Raw genomic sequence first — 25327 nt, 5'->3', positions numbered from 1 at the left:
AAAAAAAAAAAAAAAAAAAAAACAAGTGCTTGAAGCGGCTTTGCTGTGCACTTGGCATCTTGGTAACTTTTTTAAATTTTCATAGCAATGCATTTTTACACAATTTTCTTTCATTTGAAAAGTTTTATATAATGGCCTCTAAAATACGCTGCTCGCATACAAGTCCATTCTTAGGGGGCAATAATCTTTGTGATGCAATGCAAGAAAATAACCACAAAGAAAAACTTTATGTGAACTTAAGTATGCTCTTGCAATGTACATGCGAGTATGTTTGTGTGTATTTAAACCCTTAAAAGTGTCAGTTTCAAAGAAATGTAAGTGAAGTAATATTAAGAAATGGTCTTACTCTATTTTCGTAGAAGTGGAACTTTAAAGTGATTTATAGCAAGTTAAACTATTTAAAAGAGGATGCGATGCATTACTAAAAAGTCGAAAGCTCTCTTATAATTTATTCTACATTGAATTTCATTGATTTTCTCGCCACTCAAAAAATTTTGCGCAAATAAATCAAGACAGGTTTCTGCTTATTTGGAACTACGTAGCTGAAAACTTTATGCTGGACCTATGACCTTAATCTGTATGTACGTATACATACATATATTTTATAGGGTTTCCGAATTTTCCTTCTGGGTGTCAAAAACTTTATGGCATACTCAATATATCCTGTTCACACTATAATAAAATTATTTTTGAAATCCCCTAATGTGTATGCAAATGCTAACATGTACATATGATATGACACATACTATGGTACATATCGTCACCTAAAATGCAAAATAACGTATCACCAAAAAATTCGAAATTGAGTATCTTATTGATTACGATTTACTACTTCAAATTACATACATAATATTACATATGTCCAACATTTTCAGATTCTGCGCTCAAATACATATAAACCATAAATACTAAAAATTTGTTTCACTCTTCTTCCATTTTATTTCGTGTTTCATTCACGCCACTGTAAATTTTCGAAAATGTTGTTACGTTATGTACTACAGCTGTGTTCAAAATAATAGGAGTATCTCTGAGAAAAATATTTAACTTAAAAAAATTATCATGTCAGAATATTAACGTCAAGCACTTTTCAAGAAATATTTCTAACGGTATTTCCGGTGTAAAACACAATGCATAAACTTCAGCTATTTACGTTATTTCCAATGTTATGAGTTCAAATCTGTGTCGGTCACTGAATTGCACGGTGCAAAAAAATAGGAGTGTGAGCTACCAAGTGGTATAATACATTTTTATTTAAACAAAATCTGTAAAAAACTAAAAAGTAAGTACAAAAGGTTAGAGGAAAACATCGCAGCGACAAAAATCGTGAAATCATTAAAAATATTAGAAARAAGGGGAAAACTTATAAAGAAATTAAATAAATAATCGGGTGATCTGATCTGTACTACAAAATTCCCTGTACTACAAAAATAAAGCAAAAACACATGGAGGAAAACGCAAAACTACTAAAGAAATCGATCGAGGCATACTCCAGTCGTCTAAAAAAGATCCCAAAGCGTCGTTTACAGAAATAGAGAAGCGTCTAGATCTATAATTTATTTATGCGGAGTCCACAAAAAGTTCCATTGTTGACAAAGAAATATAATTAGAGCACGACTCCAATTCGCCAAGGAACATGGCAACTGGCAACCGGAGAAATGGAGAAATATTTTGTGGACAGAGGAATGTAAGGTAGTTTTATTTGGTGGCATAGGGCCTAGGCAGTATATCCGTCGTCCACCAAATACGGAATATAATCCGCAATACACTCTTAAGGCAGTCAAACATGGTGGTGCATAGTGTGAAAATTTCTCGTACACCGGCGTGGCACCAATCCATCTGGTAAAAGAAACCATGCATCAGTACGTGTAGGTGGATATATTAAAAAAAGTAATGCTGCCATACGCGGAATGGAATATGCCATTAAAGTGGTTGTTTTAGCAAGATAACTACCCAAAACATACAAATAAATCTGCAAAGGAATGGCTTTGGGTCAATAAAGTTGAGGTAATGTCGTGGTATACTCAGTCGCCTGAACTTAATTCCAAAGAAAACTTATGGACAAATATTAAAAAAGGTGTTGCTGACTGTAGACCATCAAATGCAAAGGAATTATTTAGCACAGTTCACGAGGCATGGCGGCAAGTCCCGCTGAAAGGGTGTCGTGATCTGATCGATCAGATGTACAACTGTTGGCGGTTACTCGACTAAATATTAACTAAACTAACTTATATACTAGTCATAATTTCCAATTTTTTAATTTATTATTAGTTTTATTGAATTTTGTGATGTACTCCTATTATTTCGAATACCGAACTATTGAGGCTTTTATTTAAATAATTTATTTTCTTCATTTACTCAGAATTACTAAAAATTTAAAAGTGCATAAAAAGACTGCATAAAATGAACAATTCGTGAATATAAAATAAATTAATAAAATTCGTGTTTTTGTTGAAAAACATATCTTTGTATTTTATATTATAAAGCACTCCTATTATTTTGAACCCAACTGTATATGTACTATATCTAATCAGCCTAATAGGTCTAAATTGTTAAAATACATTTGCCAGATTACGTCATCTAATATTAACCATTTGAAACACACGAGCATACATACATACATATAATATAAAATTTAAAATCTTAAGCTTACGTCTTCTTCCTTAAAAGGCAAAGACAAATTTATATGACCAAATACAACAGCGGAACGCTTACAAAATTGTCTTTAAGTATGTATGCAAAATATTTACAAGAACTACATCAATAAAGAACTTTTGTGTACACATATACAACTGCAAATGCTGAAAATTATTTTAATTCTGATAATGTCAACTAAAATTTCCAATTTATCAGTGATTTTGTTTGTACTAACTAAAAATTAATTTGTACTATTATGCACCCAGCTGGTAGAACAAACAACAAATAAGCACATAGATATCTATAAACACACACATTTATGAATAAAGACTTGTGAGTGTTTATTGATAGAACGTTTGCCAACAAGCGTTGTGCTTTGTGCATTTGGCGCGTTTCTAATATGTGGGGATATAGCTCAGTGGTAGAGCATTCGACTGCAGATCGAGAGGTCCCCGGTTCAAACCCGGGTGTCCCCTAAATAAACTTTTTGGTTTATATTTCTTTTTAAAAGAAACTTTTTCTTTGCTTTTTTATATATTAAAATTCAAACAAAAATATATGAGATAAATAGAAAAGCAACAAACTTCGTTTTTGTTGTTGTAAGAATATATAATTCAAAAATCACAAATAAAATAGAATATTCAAGAGACAAAATTTTGTAATACGTTTGTGTTTTAAAATGAATATATTCTGTTATTAGAAGGCTTGAATTGAATATGAAATTTACACATATTTAAAAACACTGAATTAAGATTTAAATTTTTCGTATGAAAAACACTCAACTAAAGCTTTATTTACTCAAAAATATAAATCTTATGCAAGGATATTAAGTGATGAAGAGTTAAACAATGATATATTTTTTCTATGTCAAATTCAAGGCAAAAGAAAGATAACATTACTTAAAAGTAGGCTTTGAGCTTTTATCAGAATAATACATACAGCAAAAAGAACGATTATTTGTTATATAAAGAAAGTCATAAATAAATATTTTACTTATTCTTACAGTAAAAAAAGCGCTTAAGACTCAATTTAAATACTAAGTTTGAAAACCGCTCTGACGAGTTCTGTTCATAATAGTAGTAATTCTTTATACACCTTTTTATAAGATTTTAGTCTGAAATTAAAAAAAAATCTAACTTTTTCGATTGTTACACCCTTTTACATTTTAGAAAAACTTAATTCAATTATCTTTAAACACGTTTTATCTCGTAATTACATGTTTAAAATTTACTTGGGCGACTACACCGTTCACTATAAAATTAATTTCTGTTTTTTCCGTATCTCCATTCCTGACCAATTCAAATTGCTTTTTCGAAAACGTCACCATGTTGTTAATTCCTTTATCCACCCATTAGGTCATTTTACGGACAATTTCTTATAGTGAGAGTTTTAGGTTTCAACCGAAGTCACTGCTGCCCTGGACGACATTTTCTTAGCAACGATCGCAAAAATAAACCAAATTGTAATTTTTTTCTTCAAAAAATTTCCTGTGTATTCCTAAAGTATGTATAAATGTGAATACTGGATTCTTGGAAACAAGGAAAAAAATTGGGAGTAAAAGGAATAAAGGAAGTTATCGAAAACTCTCTCTCATGGCCAGCAGATGAATATGCATAGTAGTTCGTTCGACACGCACCTATGTACATATGTATATACATATGTACGTCACCCGGTCTACTTATCTAGTGTTGAATTTTAAATTCTTTATTTTTCCTATTATAATCTTTAACGGTAAGTTCAAGTTTTTACAAATTTATTTAAACAGTTTTCAATCATTGTTAGCGAAACGAGTGAAAAAAATATTTAAAAAAAGCAAACAAACAAAAAAGAATTAAATTAATAAAATAAAATCATACTGGTACAAGTGGAAACATATGTATATACAAAAACGTATAAACAAAGGAGAGACAGACGAGTAAGGAAAATATACAGATACAGTAAGGTTTTTTAAATTCATTTTTTTTTAGGTTGTTACTCCATCACACATGTGTTCTTCAAAATGGCAAAGAAAGGACAGTAATTGATATTAAATCAATTTATTTGTCTTTTAAAATAAACTGATAAATAATTAAAGCTTCCCTTAAGCTTTATGAAAAATTAACTTAAATAGTAAATCTTACATTTAACCACATTGAAACATAGTTAATTTGATTGAGTGAAATTTAAAAATTTAAGGAAAATATTGCAAGAAACGTACATAGTTTTCGTTTGTGATAAAAGCGTATGGTAAATAAAATTAATAAATTAAAATATGTAGAAAAAATAAATAAAAAATAAAAAACAAAAATATGTACAAAAAAATAAAAATAAGTAAAATAAAAAAAAAATTGACTCACCCTACTCTTCGCTTTAGTTGAAACATCGTTTACTCAAATTTACTCTCCCACTTCTTCTGTACATACTCTCAAAAATGGCTTCTTACTTTGAGCTACTCGTTACTTTTTTGCTAGCAACAGTTTTCAGTTTTCACAATTTTTGATGCATTTAATACTACGACTCGTCAAATGTCGGCCATCTTGTGAAGCTGCCTTTTATGTAAAATTAAAATATGTTATTATCCACTTAATTAAAATACTTAACATACCTTCTTCATTTCTATATGTAAGCGCATATACTGCATATAAATGGTATAAAAACACAATTCAATAATTAAAATCACAATCAAACAAATATTCAATCAATAATCAAGCGAGATGCAACACGCTCAAATAAATTGACCTTAACACTGCTGATGCGCAAACGAGACTGAGGAAATGACTAACAGGTGCGGATATGACGAGAAGAGTTCATAATAAGTCATTGAAAAGCATGGTCGATTTCTAGACTAATCAGCATAAAAGTATGCTACAAAATGTAAAATTATTCGATTCAAAATACCGTACGTTCCCCAGTTTTACGTTCTCAGCTCAAAACGTTCGATCTATTTACTCAGCAGAAACAATTATTGCATACATTTGGATGTTATCCTTGGAAAGCCTTTTTAAACACTATTCACAATTTCAGTGAACGTGCATTCATTTATCTTTGACAAACGATTAGATAAGTACGGAAGACTAAAGTTTCGAAAATGTAACACAAACTCTTTCCTATTATAATTTGTCCAACTACATGCGATATGTATCCTCTCTCGATGGAAAGCATGTGAACAAGAGTATGTAATATAACACGTTGTGGGCATCGTATCGGCTAGGTGCTAATTTTTGTGTTAACCATCACAAATGAAAACGAAAATTTGAAATGAATTGCAATCTGGCACAAACTTGCTGCAATTTGATTTTGCTGGCATTGGAAAAGAGTAAACAACGAGAGTATTTTGGAAGCACTAACTTGATTTTAATTAATGAAAGCCAATAAATTAGTTTAAGGGATTAGAGGTAGTCAAAAATTTCAAAAAAAGATTTTTTTTTACATTTTCGTTAAGTGTAATATCTTAAAAATATTCTCTGAAAATTTCACGTTGATCCGGTAAGTAGTTTTTGAGTTTTCGACAAGTAACAAAGAGAGCTCGGTCACTTCAAAGCACTAGTGTAAAACTTTAAACGCGTTTTTCTCGAAACTATGCTTTTAAAGTGGTGACAAATGTAACTTCATAACCGCTCAGTAGATTTTAATGAAATTTATACAGCTTTTAGAATACATATAATAATAAACTCGGGCCTGATCGATTTTTTTTAATTCTGTAACTGTTGATTCTTTCCCAGTCCCAGTTTGGTCCCAATTTTGTTGACCAAAATTTCTTGAGGCAGCCATTTTGTTAATTTTTGGAAAAACAGGAAATTCTTCGATCAGGAACGAGTTTATCTATTTATAAAACTGATATTTTTTTGCCCGATTGATTTTAGATGAATCTCCAAGGACTTATGGTTGTCACCGCAAGTACCCTTTTTTGGAACTGGGCCAACACAAACAACTATAACTTTGGAAATAAATGTTTTTATTTTTATACATAATATGACATTATTTGGTAAAATAACGCCATTTAAAAGCAAAAAAAAAAAAAAAAAAAATTATCATTGTGCCACAATTAAATTAAACATTTTTATTCAAAAATAACTCAAAACAAGGTAGAAAGAAGCTTGTCAATATTTAAAGTAAAAAGATAAATAATAAAATGGACAACAGAAACACTAGAAACAATTTTTAGTAGCGTAGTTTTGAGAAAATCGTGTTTAAAGATGGTGCTCATGTGGATGGATGTCATTTTAAAATGTATAACTCATAAAAAAAATTAGAAATTTCGCATTATGTACATACGTATGTATGCGGGTAAAAATTAAATATGGCACGCATGTTCTACGTATTTTAGACACTGATATCTATGAGAAATTGGTACGTTCTTTTCGATCTCAATTTCACGAGTTTTTAATACTCTTGCAAGCTGTTGCTACAGAGTAAAATAATTTTTTTATGGAATAGATATAGATTTATATTTATATAAATGTTCAGGATGACGCAAGAAATTGATATCCGGGTGACTGTCCGTCCGTCAGTGCAAGCTGTAACGTGAGTAAAAATTTTGATATATTGAGGAAACTTGATTTGCGGGTTCCTTAGTACAAAAAAAAAAAAACTTACGGTTTCCTATATGGACGTTAACCGAAAACCTACAAAGTGTCATAACTAAGCACTAAATTAAAGTGCACCTGCGGGTATACAATTTTAAAAATGGAGGTGTGGACAACTTTGCACTTTGCAAAAATTGTTCAAATCCAACATTCTCCAAATTACAATATTAGATATAAAAAAGTATTTAAATATAAAGGCATATTATTTATTTAGTGAAATAATGAAAAACCTTATAATTTTTTTTAATAGTTTACATTTTATACAAAAGAAATTACAAGTACCCAATATTGACTGCGACAAAACATATTGGGCTAGTCGCAGATTTTCTCAAGAAAGATTGAAAATCCCGTTATTTTCTGACAATTTTGCTTTCTCTATGCAAATTGTAACAAATTTAATATCAATAAATTAAATAAATTTATTGGCAGTAGATCTGTGAAAACTCACCATCGTGGAGGGCGACCCAAAGCTACAACACAACAAGACGATTCAAAAATACTTAGATAATTAAACAAGTTTCCAGATAAGTCGTCAACGAGCGTGGTTAAAGTCTTCATTACAAATTACAGCCGTACTGTACAACGAAGAGCGTGTGCAGATGGGCTAACAAGTTATAGGGCAGCTAAAGAGCCTTCTATATCAAGAAAAACCGATTACAATTTGCACAGGAACACATCAACTGGTCATTTAAATGATGGAAAACAATAGTTAAAATATTCAGGCGGAATGAGAAGAGTTTGCCAACCAAAAAAAAAGTAAGAGGTTAGATCCCTATATTGCCAAGGTACGGTTAATAATGAAGTGGTGGAGGTGGCATTATGTATAAGGATGTTTTTCTGAGTTTGGTGTTGGACCTCTTCATCGAATCAATGGCATTAAGGACCGGTTCATATACAAAAATATCCTTGAGAGCGTGATGCTTTGCCATGCCGAGTGGAATATGACGCCTTCAATCGACAACGACATAAAGCACACATCAAAACTTGTGACAAATTGGGTTATATATTATAAAGATTTTCGAACTTCCTGATGACTTGTTATCGCATATATCAGCCAATAGGTGAGTTATTTTAATGAAAATGGGAGAGAGTATTTCACTCATAACAGTGTATCTCTGTGCCTAAAATAGATCAATTTGAGCGAAAACTTCACCAAACTCTTTTATAACTAATATAAGGATTTTCGAATATCCTGCTGACTTTACTCCATATGATTGGTGACCGTAGTTCTAGTTTTATAGTTAATATATAAAATCCATAAACTAAATATAATGATGTTCGTTTCTCTAAGAAACCGTATGTGTCTGTCAGTGTATGAGTTGTATATGATATATGCATAAATAAAATTGCTTTTACAAGTATTTCGATCCTCTAGTTTATCCCTGGCTTTTATTCTTTGATCGAATAATAAAAAGTTTAGCTGCACCCGAACTTAGCCCTTCCTTACTTGTTTTCACTTAAGATAGTAGCACTTGTGAATTTGTCAAAGAAGAATTTATAACTCGTATAAGCAAGAAAAGTAAAAAATATGTTATTGAGTTATTGTGTTCGGTGTTAGAAAGATAAGATTTCGATTGGCAAAGAGCAAAACATTGCCCAAAAACACTTTTGGAATGCTCAATATATGAAAATCGATTGTTTTAGTTTTGTGCCAATGACATTACCTTCAAAATGGTAACAGAATATAATAAGCACCGAACTGGACTTCCACATAAATTCCTCTTATCAAAAAAGTCTTGCGGATTTTCGCTAGTTGGCGCTGAGACCGTAGTTCTAGTTTTATTCGTCGCATCGGTCGCATCTATACCTTTTTGGAAAGCTCATTTCACCCGCTAACACATGTTTGATTGATTGTCGTTTCTTTTAAGTCGTTCGTGAGTTATAGAGTTGCAAACATGGAGCAAAATAAATAGAAAATACGGCACCTCAAGCCGCCAATAAAATTTGGGCAGTTTATGGACCCGATATAGTTTCCATTTCCACCGCACAAGGATGGTTTCAACGTTTTCGTTCTGGTGTAGAGGTGGTCGAAGGTGCGCCACGCTTCGGAAGGCCTGTCGTCGAAAATTGCGATAAAATCGCTGAATTGGTCGAAAGAGACCGGCATAGTAGCAGCCGTAGCATCGGTCAAGAGCTGGGCATGAGTGATCAACAAAAAATGTAYGAACAATTGAAAATTCAATAAAAATACCGCAATACTTTTTTGACAATATAATATATACCTAATTATATAAGTATTGTCATTTTAATGATAGCAATTTCAAACAATTCGGAATCTTGTCGCCTATACATAATTTTCTCTTATCGAAAAGCTTTGTCGCTCTAAACATCCTTTGGCAGTAGGCACACTTAATGGTACTTGCCTTCGTACAATGACCCGTGACGTCACAGTCCGAGTCGCTAATTTTGAGAAACCATTAGCAATATTAGCAAGCCAATGGCCCAAAAAAAAAAAAAATAATAATAATAATAAATAAATAAATAAATAAAACAGCTTAGTCACAAGCTGGGAAAAGTGAAAATGCAAATAAATGTGCAAGTAAAAGTATCACCAAACAAGGGGGGAAGAAAAAAGGTAACCACAACCACACTTTGGGGTAAAATTTTATGAGTAAATTTCATATTTCATAGTACGCCCTTTGCGCAGTTCGTTTTTACACAAGTTTCAATAAATATTTTTGTAATCACAAAATGAAATGAGCAAATCAACCATAAAATATTACATATCTATCTACCAGCTTTGAGCGTAGGCTCTGCACCGAAGGCATTGCACCGTTGATGGACCCCAAAATGCTTTCGTTGTGGTTGGCTTAGTCTCTTAGTACTTTGGCGCCTTAGTTGGCCAAAATTAACGGGCATTTTCAGGTTGAGTGAGACGCTACAAATTTTTCAGTTGTTGACTTGTGTAACGAGTGCGAGCCGGTGGGGTGTGGGTAAGTGAGTTATGACCTTGATTTCGAGTTGGTTGCGCGCAAGTGCTTTTTAGCTTTCGCGCCACATAAAATGTCTGCAGACAGCTTTTTTTCGCTCTCATTAACAAGTCGTTATGCTGACAGCACGGCAGAGTGCACATGACGCGTACACACACACATACAAATACACAAAGAAATAAGTGCAGAAGGAAGCGCCAGCGCTAGAACGCTTTGTTTGCCAGTCAGCTTCAGGTTGGCGCTTCAATCAGGAGCAATTTTTCGCACATTCAATACCCAATTATAAACTGATATGTATGTGTGTATATTTGTGTTCAAATACTCATTTTTAGTGGGCCAAATTTTCAAGAAATAAATGGAATTTACAGACGAAGCACAAAGTACCTTGCTACGCACACACACACACAGCCACATATATCTACTGATTCGATCAGCACACACTTTCCGCCAATCAAGAAGATGTACAAACAGTAGTGGAAGTGGAAGTTGAAGAAGAAGATGGCACTTGTGCATGAGTTGACAGCGAATTGCCGTTAGTTGTGACGGTAGTGGCGCGTAGCTGAAAGCAGCAAACCGAAAACTTTGATAATAATATTACCAATACTCCACTTCACTCCTTCCAAACTTCCGTTGTTTTTTTTTCCTGCTCTATCATCGGCATTTACACGCATTTACTTTGCTCCTTATTCTTCATTCACTTTCGCTCGCCCTCAATTTGTGAACGGATGACCTCAATACCGGTTTTGCCAACGCTGTGGGCTGCCTGTGCGGCCAGGCGTTTGGTGGGCTAGCGGCTGCTGCCAGTGCTGCCACTGCCTGCTTTATAAGTTGTGGTATTTGAGTTCGGAAAAGTTCAGCTGGTTATGCTTGAGGTTGTCGTTAACAGCGCATAATATTGCTTTGCGTTGAAGTTAGTTGAGATAATAAGGCTGGTATGTACGTGTATACCAGCTTCTCGGTTCTCTTTTACATAAACTCCTCTGCGAATATGTGGACTATGCTACGCTACCGCCGCTTCTTGCTTGTGGCGCATACTTTTGTAAATGTTTTTCTAGTAGTAAATCTTATTAAAAACTCGCGTCAGCACTTTGATGAGAAGAAGCTGGGTACGCTGCGCTTCGAAAGTTGCATATTTGCTTTACTCAAGAAGGATTCGATCAATTTGCTGTGTTGGTACAAGCGTGTAGTGTTTCAAATAGCTCGCATAAATGCTGTGTCATTTTAATTATTCCCCTACACCAACATTTCTCACTAAGAGATGCCTTAAACTCATCTTGCAATAGTTTGATTTGAAAGGTTTACAACCGAAATGACAATCAAAGAAGTTGAGTTCTCAGAAGTAGAAAACCTTTTATAATTTGCGCACACGTGCGGTGCGGGGACTGATTATCTTCTTACAATTTCTTGTAGATATTTGGTTATATACAAGCTGTGGTTAGTATGAGGAAGAAGCGAATAATACCCTTTGAAGAACACATCTACTTTTACCATGAGGAAAATGTGCACACAACGAATATGAGCAAAGGAGACAACAATGAACTAATATTTCACGCAAGTGGTGGTCCATTTACAGTTTTGACTGTGTCGAAAGCATGGGTTTTGGAGGCTCTCAAGTAAAGGAAAAAGTGCACCAATCACTATTTTAGTAAAAGTTGGGAATCCTGGCCAGACTGACAAACGCTCCGAGGCCACTAGGAATCCGCAGCCCTCAAACAGCGGATACTGGCTCCTGGATCCTAATGACGGTGAACTCTTCCCCGAAAATAAGAAACCTCGGGAGCCAGATAAACTACTCCTACCACTAGAGGCTACTACCATGTGTCAAGAAGGCGAAGTAAGTTGCAACCACAACAAAACACTAATAATGGCAACAACAGAGCGAAGCATCACTCCTCTTTGAAGGAACTGATTGAGCGATGCAGCAAAGGATTACCAAGCTTCATTGAATAAAAAGAAAACCTATAATGAGACACTCTTACGCAGAGGCGACTTCTAACTTCAACTGCTCTGTTTGAGGCGGCGTTCAGCGATGGTCAAAGGAATCTACTACTGTTGTTGTCCTTGAGAAGGTTGGTCTTCAATTAATTTTAAATATTTTTCCATATATAAAAAAAATGATCCGTTATAAAGTCAACAAGGTTGCGTTTGTGATAAAAGTAATTACAACTGAAAGTTCATATCCTTTCTATGATAGAAATTAATTCATATGCTTTGCAGATTGAACTAGTCTTTAAAAGACATGTATATGCATTTGAGGAGCGGGTGGGCAATTAATTGGTGAAAATAGAGTTTTGTATTTTGTTTAATTTTTTTTCCACATAAAAATACTTGTGATACCAAAAAGGAGTTTATGTTTATTATATTATATGTAGCGCTCGATTAATCACTGAAGTTCAAAAGAAAAGAGATTTAATACATATTGAGATATCGTTTACACATGAAAATTTAGGTATGCCAAAATTATCTAATGAATATGTAGAACTGCGACTATTATACAGCAACATTAGAACTATTAAATCATTCCCAGAATATTTCTCACCGGTAAATATTTTTTTATAAACAATTTAAGGCCGAAATTTCTATCCCCTTATTATGCCCACTTATTCTATAAAACTAAAAACAATATTTTGTCTTATTATCACTTACAGTGTTTTGTTCAAAGTTAGAGCAGTTACATAAAATTTCACATACCTGAAAAGAGAAGAAAGGTAATTAGTTTTGTATTTCTTTAACGAATTCAGATATAGAACAGTAACATCATATGGTAATATTAAAAGCCATAAATAATGTTATAATTATAAAAATTCTTGGCAGTAATATTAATAAAAGTTACCATTTAATACACAGTCACTTTCTCTGTTCAAAGTAATGGAATCAGAACTAAAAACAATGAAATGATTGTAACTTTAGTTGCAAAAAAGGTCGAAGCTTCCTTAAAACTATTAAATATTTTCAAATCACATACTGGGTATGTTTGAATGAAAAATGTTTCTGTATAAATATTTTCTATCAAAGGTTCGGGGAGTAAAGAATTAATTATAAATATCAGTAGACTCGTCAATATGTGCAATCTTAGTTTCCCGCCGATGTGTCATCTTTTTTGAAAACTAAACAAAAGTTTTCATACGACAAAAACATTTAAATTGTTGTTTGGAAGTCGTACAATAAAAGGATAACCACAATGGTAGAAAGTGCAAACACAAAGTAAATTGAGAACATGGAAATATACTAAAATAAAATTTTTAAAATTCTAATGCATAATGTAACATTTTAGTATTCAGTATAATTGATTCATGGTGAAATAATTGCTTGAATAAATAAGCCAATTTGATTTTTATCGAAAATTCATATTCAGCGATGAGGCTCATTACTGGCTGAATAGATTTCGTCAATAAGCAAAATATGCGTTATTGTTTAGGCAGCAAATCACATGTACTCTATAAGCCGGCGGCGCCATTGGGTACGGCCCATGTTGATCAAGACCGGGAAGTTACTGTGAATGGGAATCGCTACGGCGCAATGATAACGTTATATGTTTAGCCTGAATTGGATGACATGCACTTGGACAGAATGCCACAATCGATTTATTGAAAAAGAAGTTTGGCGAACATGTTATCTCACGAAATGGCCCAGTAAATTGGCCGCTTCGGTCGTGCGATTTGACGCCGTTAGACTATTTCCTGTGGATCTACGTCAAGTCTTTGGTCTATGCCAACAAACCAGCGACGATTAATGAACATCGAAAATTCGATCATCGAAAATTGTGTTCAGCATCTGGACTTTTGCAAGCGAAATCGAATTCTATACATAATGCAACATAATAAACAGTTTCATTGATATTCCAAACTGTTTTTGTTTTATTTCAAAAAAAAAAAAAAAAACTTTTGTGGAAAGCACGAAAACAATATGGCAATCTATAAATTTAATTGTGAACATATAGATAGTTATTTAAAGCATTACTAAAATGATATTTCGCGCCCTTACATCTTTTAATATTATGCTCCTTGGGTTGGTCGGGTCGTATGAGTAACTTCTTATTGAACTGTCAAACAACTACTTAATTTAGATGCTTACTTATTTACTTATAATTTAGCGCTTAATATGTGCTTATTTGTATACACATTTCGTATGCATTTCATATCTAGGCATTCAATCACTTTAATCATCACCCCTACGACATTTGTGCAACAGAGTGAAGTGAATGACGGTTGAGAGAACTCTAATCTCAAATAAAAATAAAAAAATATGTGTAATGTATATTTGATTACCTTTTTGGTAATCAAATATACATATTTTGACATATGAATATATGTTTTTAAATAGCCAACAATTTATTTGATAAGTAACAAATTGCAAAATATTTTGACTCAAACTTTCTACAAAGCGATGCGTGTTGCGATACATATAAGTACATATATATAAGTATATACATATGTACATATAAGTAAACGTAAGTACTTGGCGCCACTGACTAGTGTAAATCGACCATTTCATATATTATATATTCTTATATTGGAAGAAAAACGCTTGCTGCTCTCTGTAGTTGCGGGTATATTAGCTATTGCGTGTTGAAAATATTGAATGTGGTGATAATACATTTGAGATTGAAATTGAGATTTAGAGCAACCAACTATGGATAAGCGCTTGTCTGGATGTATTGTATATATGTATGTACATATGGTATATGGAGTAACATACAGAATTCACACGCCTCAAGGGCGCACTGTGTGCTAGTTGGCAGTCGCATGTCTGTTTGTTCGGTCAATTGGCTCTTCGGTGGTTAGTTGAGCAGTTGGGACGCTGGTCATTTGGGGTGAGACCTGAAAGCCCGTGGCATTTTGGGTCAGTCACTTGCATGCTGAGGTCAGTAAAAGTCTGCCAATGAGCTTAAATTATGCTTTATTTAAGTGGCATCCATACATTAATGTGGCAAATACTTGATTTCATTCGCTTTTCTGGTTCGTGGAAATAGAAATGTGACGAGATAGTATAGTGAATCTTTCATTAATATTTATTGTTAGCGCTCGCTTAGTTGATTAAAATTGGTGGAATATGAATGGGCTTGAGGCCGTTTAGTTCTAAATTCTGTTGAAGTCGAAAGCTTTTTATAAATAATATGACTTAAGAGTGAATTTTTTACGACAGAATCCTAGATGATTCCATAAAACTTAAGATTAGAGCCAACCTGGAAGGTTGGAAACCCGTTTTTCTATAAATGATCCACAAATTGTGAGTTTTTTGCTGTCATGGATAAAGATTGAACTTCAACTCCTTTTCATATAGCTTTGAAAATAATTGATTGCGATTTTCTTACAAAGGCGTGAAATTTTTCAGAAGTCACTTTTAAAAATCTACGCAAAAAGTTTTATTCCAAGGGCTCAGCGTGGTCACCAACCATCTGCTGCAATGGTTCGGTGGGGAGTTTTCTGGGTTAAAACTCAGAAATGAAATTGTAGTAACAGGAAGTTTCAGAAAATATAGGAGAACAGTCTAGTAGTCCACCCTTCGATGGATAGCATTGAATCTTCCAGCAAGATTCTCATCCAGCGTAAAAAGCAAAAACCGCCTTAAAATCAGTATTCTCACTTTCATAACTGCAGATTAATGACCGTCTGAACTCCAACTTCTCCAACTTTCAACGGAGTGGAGGTCTTCCTCTTCCTCTGCTTCCCCCGGCGGGTACTGCGTCAAATACTTTCAGAGCTGCAGTGTTTTCGTACATTCGGGCAACATGATGTAGCCAGCGTAGGCGCTATCCCTTAATTCACTGAACTATGTCAATGCCGTCGTATATCTCATACAGCTCATCGTTCAATCGAATGCGATATTCGACGCGGTCAATGCGCAAAGGATCATAAATCTTCTGCAGAACGTTTTTCGCGAAAATTCGTACGGTCGACTGATCAGATGTTCCAATCGTCCATGCCTCTGCATCATATAGCAGCATAAAAATGAGAGTGAGAGTGGACTTTACTTCCCAATTGCCCACTCAGTCCGAAGCCCCACATGTTGGCAACAGTTTTTCTGCGTTGGACGTTTTTGTTGGTGTAAATTCCGGTTCCAAGATAAACGAAATCATCTATGACTTCGAAGTTATAATTGTCAATAGTGACGTGGGAGCCAAGTCGCGAGTGCGACGACTGTTTGTTTGATGACAGGAGATATTTCGACTTGCCCTCGTTCCCAAAACCATTAAATGCCAAAGTTTATTTTGAAATAAAAATCTCATCGAAATGTTGAAAAATGGCTATACTGAGGGTCGTGGGAGCTAATGACACAAGTGCAAACAAAAAATATTACTGATACAAACTTTTCCAACTCCCTGATATGGGGTTCAAATCGAATAAATAAATAACATAGTTTACTCATTCTATTATATTTGATTGCATTTAACCTAATTAAAAAGTGAGTACCCTCATCGACTAAAATCAATTATTCATAAGAATTACAAGATAAATTACAGGTATGCAATTTCGAAAATTTTCAACACAATGGTGATAATTAATTTGAAGTTGAATAATATATGCCTGCAGAACTTCAACGCACGCAAGCAACTTATTATAATTGCATACTTATGAGTGCTACCGCAGCAACCAGCAATTTCTATTGCCCAAAAGCAGCAGCACAGCGGGCAACCAGCAATTTTTCCAAACAACCAACACACTTAACAAGTGTTTGCCGAGAGTTTTCGTAAGAAACTTGGTAAGAACTTGAAATTATTTACTTGAGAATTAAATAAATTTGCAATGCAACTGACGGAGCCAAAATGAGTGAGAATGAGTGGATGAAAGCGAGTGAGTGAGTGAGAGTGTGTCGAGTGCAAGAAACTTTCAGCCGCACTTTTGGCAAACTTCATAAGAGTTCGCAGCCACAGCAACTCAAGTGACCTCATTCGAACAGCTTCGGGGCAAACCCCACACCACTACACACACATACACATGCTTATTCATTGGTATATGCAAACATTCGGGCGTCAGTTGAGATGAGGAGTTAGCTTTGAGCTAAAGTGCAAGTTGTGCAAATTGTGAGCGTATTACTTTTGGTTTGACTGACCGAATTTAATTCAATGACTTTTCACTTTCAAGCAATTTCGAACATTTAGAACATTTAGTCGACGCGGCAGGGAGCAAAAGAATTTAATTTTCAAAGTCATTATTTAATTAGAAAATTACGAAAAGTGTCTCGTGGATTAAATTAGCAAACCGACACACCCACATTCAAAAACAGATGTGCTCCGTGACAGGATTGCTTATACAGTCGTGTTCATATTAAAAACAATGCGAGCTGCGATATGCTTCAAAGCAAAATAGTTTTTTTTTTTTTTTGGTAATAGAAATTTCACTTAAAATTGTGTTTTCAGACTAAAGTAATGGTAAAAAATTATATTAATAAAATTGATAGAAAGATGAATATAAGATGAGAAATGCCGTTTCACGACAGTCGGTTCTACGTAAACGGGAATGGACCCGGACTTTATTCCGGCCAAGGACTGGCAACTAGGCAGAATTCTGCCGCTACAACGACAACAAAGACGAATAAACTGAGACAAAAGCAGAAATTGGATAGAACGCTATGCCAAGTCGTAGTGCTTATCCTCGCACCAATGATAAAGGTTACCAGGATTAAATTCAAAGAGCTATGAACGCTGATCCTTTGTGATTCCTAAAACTCTTAGAAATGGTTCCCAGAACCTTGATCGATCGAAGAAGCGTTTTGAGCTCACCACAACTTTATTAAGGCAACTAATGTCCATTCCAGCCAATTCAAAGTAATGCTCGCCGAAAGTACGGCCACCGAAATGCTTAAATGCTATATAATTGGGAATATGATTCAGATGATTCCCCTTCAGATTGGCAATTCCGTCCGACAAGTTATGTTACCTCACCTTATGGCGGTGACCTTGTTAAGAGTAAGTTGTTCTGATAACATTTTGCGTCGGGAGGTCCTTAGACCCAACCCTAGATTGCAAGACGACGGTGGAGTACAGATTTTTGCCAATCTGATGAAATTTAGGTAATGGTATCTCTAGCAAGCTATAAGTACTCAGAGGGATGACTAAGGTCCAAAAAACAAATTGGAATCAAATAAAGAGTCTAGCTCAAGATTGGAATAAAAGGAAAAGCTTCATTCTGGCCCTTTGCTGCCACACGGAGCCACTGGCTAGAATGTATAATAATCTCTTCTTATTCCTAAATTAATGCTGCTATTTTTCCGCGCTTTACTGTATATGTATGTGGTTTCGGTATGTGAGTTTAACAGTTGGTGGCTTACTGTAGCAAAAGTGCTCCGCGAAATCGCATTTCCAAACACAAGTGGATTTTCCTGTTACTGTTCGGTTGACACTGACGCTGTTGCTGGCTGCCAACTCAATCTCTGCGTGCACTCATTGTCATCCTTAATTAAATTCTTCGAAGTTTGGCCTTACTCCTACCGCATACACACACACACATTTATATAGATATATACGTATACATATATGAGTAATCCACACGAAATTTAGAAATCTAAAGTTAGCAGCTCATTAACAAACAAACAAATATATATAAAATAATAATATTAACTCTTACTCCTGCTGAACTTCGCTTAATCGCCGAGGCGTTTAAAGTATCAATTAAGACTAAAACAATAACAAATACGCGACTAATTTCACGGCAAGACCGCAGTCTGCATTTCTTCTACTTGGACCAAGTTTGGAGTGAAAAATCTTGTAAAATCTTTTACTTTTTTCTTTTTGATCTAATTACAGTGTACACTTAATGCCGGTGAACTTTGTCAACGTGCTGCTGAAAATAAAAGGAAATAACCCACGAATAACTTCCGGCGGATGTTCTGACAAATTTTAAAAATTTTACAAGCAAGGAAGGACTAAGTTTGGGTATAAGCAAACATTTTGTAAGATTGCAACTTGCAAGAATCAAAGCCCAGTTTTGGTTCGAAGGTGACACCCCTCAAAGGCAAAATTCAGGCAAAGTTTTATCCCGATATATAAACTGATTCTTGATTTGTCTACTGGAAAGTGAAAGAATGAAAATTTATTGCAATCGGTCGAGCAGGTTCCGAGATATGTATGTGATTTTACCTAAAAGTGATCGGTGGCACGCTCATTGTCCAATTTGTTTGCGCGTTCTTTAAAGCCCTCTCGTACCATCTCGGTGTTAAATTTAATGTCTCTAGCCTATTTAGCTATTAGAATGTGGGGACACGCTCACTTTTAAACTTTTTGGCTTACAGGTGCCCTTACTACTGTGAACCTGGTGCCAAATTAGAGTTCCATATACATATATATTTCATGCTTAGTTATTGGACTTTTCGGTTAATAGTGTTTTATGTGATAGTGGTCCGATTACGCCCAACTACGAACTTGTCCTTACTTTTTCGCAAAGGCTTGCGTACGGAACTTGAAGTGTAGCCAACTTCAGACCTTTCGCGCAGCTGTTGCATTGGAATCAGCTGTTTATAAATTAGCTGAATGACAGTTCGGACATTATTGTTCTCAAGTGTACAAAAGCGTTTTGTCAAAAGTGGTAGCATCGCAAATAGCCATGGAGGTGGTTATCAAAAGACTGCAACGTCACGTGATGACTTGAGCGAAATCCACGACGAAGTGCCAATCAAAAGGCTAAAAACTGAAAATATCCGACCGCAGCATCCGACGCATATTGAAAAATGAGCTCAAGGTCAAATCTTACAAGTTCCAAAAAGCCCATGATCTCACACCGAAGCAGCAACAATCAAGACTTGAGAGAGCGAAGAGCAGTTGCTTCGCTTGGCCGAAAGCGGTTAAATTCCCAACATTGTGTTTTCTGACGAAAAAATTGTTCCAATTGAGCAATTCATAAACTCTCAAAACGATAGGGTTTACTTAACCGACCGTTCATATGAGAATCTAAGTCATTGGTTGGCCACCAGGAGGCAGCACCCGCCACAAATAAGGGTGTATGCCGCTGTCACCGCAGATGGTAAATGCGACATATTATCGCCAAAGTATTCTGGAGGCTGCTTTGAAGCCGTGGGCAAACAAACGGTTCGGCCGCAAACCATGGACGTTCAACAAGACTCAGCACCGTCTCACAAAGCGTGAGTGAACCAAGAATGGCTGAAAAACAACTTTCCGAACTTCATTACGACCACACAATGCTTCTCGAATTCACCAGATGCGAATCCAATAGATTACTCTCTCTGAGCCATTTTGGAAAACAAGGTCCGGAGTAAAAAATACACCAGTCTCGAGATGCTGAAGAAAGCCTTTGTCCGTGAATGAGCCAAAATATCGGCAAGTCAAAATCGGGCGGATTCGTTTTTTGACCGTCTGAAGGCTATAGTTAAGACCAAAGGTGGTCATATCGAGCAAAAGTGAATTGGTCCTGAATTTATGACAATTTTTTTTTGTACTTTAAAATAAATAAAAATAATTTTCCAAACCGAATTTATGGCTCACAGTGTATGTAGACCTTAAGTTGTTAGGGGTAGTCTCAGAGGCACGATAAAATAAGAATTTTCAGTATTTTTTTTGCTATTAATTCGTATTATTTTACAAATGTAGTAATATGGCATTATTATAGAATGTGTTGACTTGAAGTCACGAAAATTTAAAAAATAAAATAATAATTTCTAAAATTTTGTTTATAAATTTGTTTAAAAATTTGTTTTATAAATAGAAATCCTGAGCTTGATCGAAGAATTCTTAGTTTTTAAAAAAATTAACAAAATGGCGGCCTCAGGAAACTTTTTTCTAAATTTTTGGGAAAAAATCAACAGCTAATTGGTCTTTAAAAATCGAAATTTTTGAAAAAATAAAAATCCTTCGATCAGGCCCGAGTTTGTTATGTAATCTAAAAGCTGTATAAATTTTATCTACTGAGCGGTTTTCGAGTTAGAGTTGTCACCAGTTCAAAAAACTGTTTTGAGAAAAACGCGTTTAAAGTTTCACACTAGCACTTTGAAGTGCCCGAGCTCTCTTTGTTATTTGTCTAATAACTTAAAAACTAATTATCGGATAAACGTAAATTTTTCAGAGAATATTTTCAAGATAATACACTTAACGAAAATGCAACCCGAGGAAACCCATGTAAGCCTTTAATGAAAAGCACTTCGATTCAGATGTTTTTGCACAAAAATGGAAAATGATCACATTTTTATTGCATTATTGTCATTACTGCCAGTAGATACAGCATAGCAATTATGAAAGAAAAATAATAAATAATATTGGCACATTTTCTAAATACAAATTTTCAATTTTCTTTGATTTAAAAAGTAGAACGTGTCTTGGCTTTTCTGATACTTTCGCTTTGTCTTAGAACTTTAATTAAAAAAAATATTTTTTCACTAAAATTCCTTTCACAGTTTACGCTATTATTAGACAGCAAGGACGAAATTGAAAATTCCTTGCATAAATATACCCTACTTCGTATGTATATATGTAAATGTCTTTTAATAGTACACCAATACTTTTATAGCACAAGCATAACTCACTTTTGTGGACAATTGGAAAATTACAGCGGATTTGTTTGTTTATTGGAAAAATATTTGCCTTTAAATTGGTAAATAACAATCAATTGAGCCATCATCGCTGCGCACAGTGCGGCAGCGTCAAATACGAATTACTCTATTGTTTCATTGTCATCATTATGTGCTTTGTTGTCGTGTTTATTTTTCTTTTCATTTTTATTCCACAATAATCATCATTGACAAATAGCGAAGGCATCTATAAATGGTATTGACATTTTTTATACTTTTTTTCACATTACTTTCATTTGTTCTCTAGACATACATACACACTCAAAAACGTAAAGAAAAGAAGAAACCGCAGAATGTAATCAAAAAGAGCATCAAAAGCATTGTCAAACAATTCTCACTTGATGACAATAAAACGAAGTCAAAGCAAAGCAAGACTAAACCGGAGGGGGGGCTAGACGGAAAGGTTGGTACAAAGTGAAGCCATCTAAATTATTGGTGTCATTGATTTGCGGTTTCCACTTAAATGCGAAGTAAAGTGCGTGCGCATAAATAAACAGAGAGAAAGACGCGGATACGAGTATACATAGTGGCACTAATGTACCTACATATATATCGCTTATATAATAATAGAGAAATAACCAAATACGTATGAACCATATAACTATAATATAGTGTGTTAGTGGACTTATGCCGGACGTCAGCTGTCATTCCATTCAGCTTTTATGCCAAAAATGCCAGTTCTAATTAATCAATGGGTTTGAGAAGTTGTATTTAGGAATCTGAAAACAATTCAACAATAAAGAATGTATGGCATGCGTTTAATGTGCCATGAACTGTAGATAAGAAGGCAAGTTGATTTCATAAGAATGCAGAGGCAAAGTTTTGTCGAATCGAAATCACACAACTGGTATAAATTAATTAAACTGGCATAATATAGGTCAAATGGAAGGACATCCTATGTATTTTAATTGATATCTACTAGTTAATTAAAGCTGCCTTCGATTCGTCATTTAGTTTCTCTCTGGTCAAAAAATTTGCATGTGAAAGCAATAACAAAGTTATTGACTCGAATTGAAGCAAGAGCTATTACACTTATCTGGTACTACTTCTATCTTCAATGCTGTCAAGTTTTAATTTGTTTATTTTTGTTCCATTTTCCTATTCAAATACTTTAAATGTCAAATGAAGTTACCATTTTTTTAACAACCGTTATTTGTTTTTAATACTTATTTCGGGAAAGCACCAAACATTCTTTGGAAACACCGTTACTAGTCAAACGAGTGAGTGTAGTAAAATATATTTTTTCATACAACTATTTTTTTTTTCTAAGGTTAAGATATACAAATTTGAATGGGCAAGCAAACAACCACTGAAGCACGTAAAATAATGTTACATTTTCATAACAATGTAAACTTTTTTCGCGAAATCGGAGTATTGGTTGGAAAAAAACATTGCAAAGAAAAAAAATATTTATAAACATAGTAAACATCAGGCCATGGCAGAGCCAACCAAAACGCCTTACTGACACTTAAGCGCGGTTCAATAGTACGAGAAGTAAAAACAAATCCAGTTTTAAGCGCTGTTAAATTATCAAAGTATATAGCGGATACATCGGGAAAACTCGTAAACGCCAGTACAATCAAGAGAACATTGCACTAAGGCGGTTTGTATGGACGAGGCGAATCAACAGAAGCGCTTGGAATTTGCAATAAATCAGGCTGCAAACTACTGGGGAAACATTTTGTGTAAGGTCCAAAGCAAATTGCAAAATTTAGTTCGAAAAAAACCTCCTAAAATTTGGCGATCCAAAAATAGAGCCTTTCATGATATGTGTGCTACTAACACCATAAAGCACGGTGGAGGAATCCAAAAGGATCTGGGGCTGCATGGCTGCATCTTTTGTTGGAAATTTAGTTTTCATTGAGCCCACGATGATCAAATTGAATTATTTAAAGATTTTGAAAAATAACGTTGCCCTAAGCATTGAAAAATTATTACTATCAGCTAATTTAATATTTCAACGCGACAACGATCTTAAACACAAGTCCAAAATTGTTAGTGAGTGGCTGTTATATCGAACACCAAAAACTCTGGATCATCCTCTGCAGTCCCAAGACTTTAATTCTATTGAACATCTGTAGGCGGACCTTAACCGAAAAATTAGGCAAAGAAACATTTCAAGCAAAGACAACCCAAAAAGCCTTTGATTGAATAATGGAGTAAACTCAGTTCAAAATTTATAAAAAAAAATTCAGAATCTACACCTAGAAGATTAAGTGAGGTCCTGAAGTCCAAAGGAAAGCAAACAAAATACTTTAATGAATATTTCTAGTTTAAGTAAATCATTTTTAGTTGTGTTTAGTTTGTCTTTATAATTTCTACTTAGTTAAACTCTTATAATATTAGCCTTCAATATAATACAACTTTTTATTATTAAAAACTGCGTTGTAAATAAACACTTTAATATTGACATAATTGCTGTTCAATTATATTTGACGACCACAGTATATGGTTAGAGTATTGTTTTTTTTTTATCGCGAATAAAAGGATTTCGATACTAAGAAAGAATCGTAACAATATTTCGTATGCATTAGAAGCATTAGCTTAAGTATAGCTTGTTTCATTTGCTTGCGAGTAACGCGAATTGAAGATAGCTTACGCTTTTGCTATTACGCCTAATTTTTAAGGCCAGTTCGTAGATTGTTTGAAAAAACTGATTCGATATAATGAACTTTCCAGGTTTCAAACGCGGCTTGTACAGCTTCTTATGTTTCTTCGGGTAAAGTATCGCAAAATCGATCACCTGGAATAGGTGGTAACTTCAAAAGCGCGGAGCAGAATTCTTTGCGAGCAAGAATTATATCTCATGTAAAGCCGATTAGAAAAGAGGCACAGCTATTTGTGTGTAATTTACTCAGACTCAGTTGATAATTCTCTGTCAATCCCACCAAAACACATATGAAAACCTTAGTGTTCGTAAATGCTGATTTTGTTCAACCACGGCCATTTTTGGTTTACATTATCGTAATGAAACCTCTTTTGATCACTAGTAATTATCAGGTTCAGAAAGCGTTGATATCCAGAGCATAGTGCTTCTAGGATGTCGAAATTATCGAAAAAGAATTGTGATAGTTTATTATTGACATCATAACTCAACGAGAAATTAACCGATCGGCTTCAAATTAAAACTGAGCATTGTTGAATACATTTACTATACAATGACCCAGGATCTTTTTGATTGGTTGAAAATTGTCAATTTGGAATTAAAGGCTGACAATTTTTTACCTAAAAAAATCATTTTTTTTAATACGCCATTTTGCTTATTTTTGATAGTTTTCAAAGATCGTAAATCATTGTATAGGAAATATTTTTAAAATTAATAAACTTTTTGAAATTTTGTGTTTCAGCTACTCATTCAGCCGAAATCATGTCAGCAGTAGAGGCACTTCCGAAGACCGCACATTTTTTGTTATTTTTCAAAAAATCACAAAAATCGCCCTATTTGGCCCAATACTGATTCGAGCAATCACAAAATAGTCTGAGAAGTGTTTGGCGGTGTATTGCCATACATTGGATCAAACATTTGGGAATACTTTTTGGTCACTGTCTGGAGAAGGTACCGATCGTGAGGCCGCAGAGTCTGTTAAAACGTCAAGCGCAGGCATCCTAAATGATGCCCTAGTAATTGAACTCCATCTCGTAGCGCAAAGGAAAAAACTAGTCTATGCGTGGTTTACTGGC

General features: G+C 34.4%; 1 protein-coding gene and 1 non-coding gene across 3 annotated transcripts in view; one reads left to right on the top strand and one right to left on the bottom strand.

Moving 5' to 3' along the window:
* The window catches only part of LOC108965919 (glutamate receptor ionotropic, NMDA 2B), a 127651-nt gene that overhangs the window by 64094 nt on the left and 38230 nt on the right, over window positions 1-25327 (bottom strand). The gene's annotated exons all lie outside the window — the stretch shown is intronic.
* Trnac-gca lies at window positions 3039-3110 on the top strand. Its single transcript has one exon. It is a non-coding gene; the product is annotated as a tRNA-Cys (tRNA).

The sequence above is a fragment of the Bactrocera latifrons genome, unplaced genomic scaffold (genome assembly GCF_001853355.1).
Source record: "Bactrocera latifrons isolate USDA-ARS-PBARC rearing strain unplaced genomic scaffold, ASM185335v1 scaffold_15, whole genome shotgun sequence".
NCBI lineage: Eukaryota > Metazoa > Arthropoda > Insecta > Diptera > Tephritidae > Bactrocera > Bactrocera latifrons.
The sequence above is the reverse complement of the archived record's forward strand: the minus strand, read 5'-3'. Positions and strand labels throughout refer to the sequence as shown.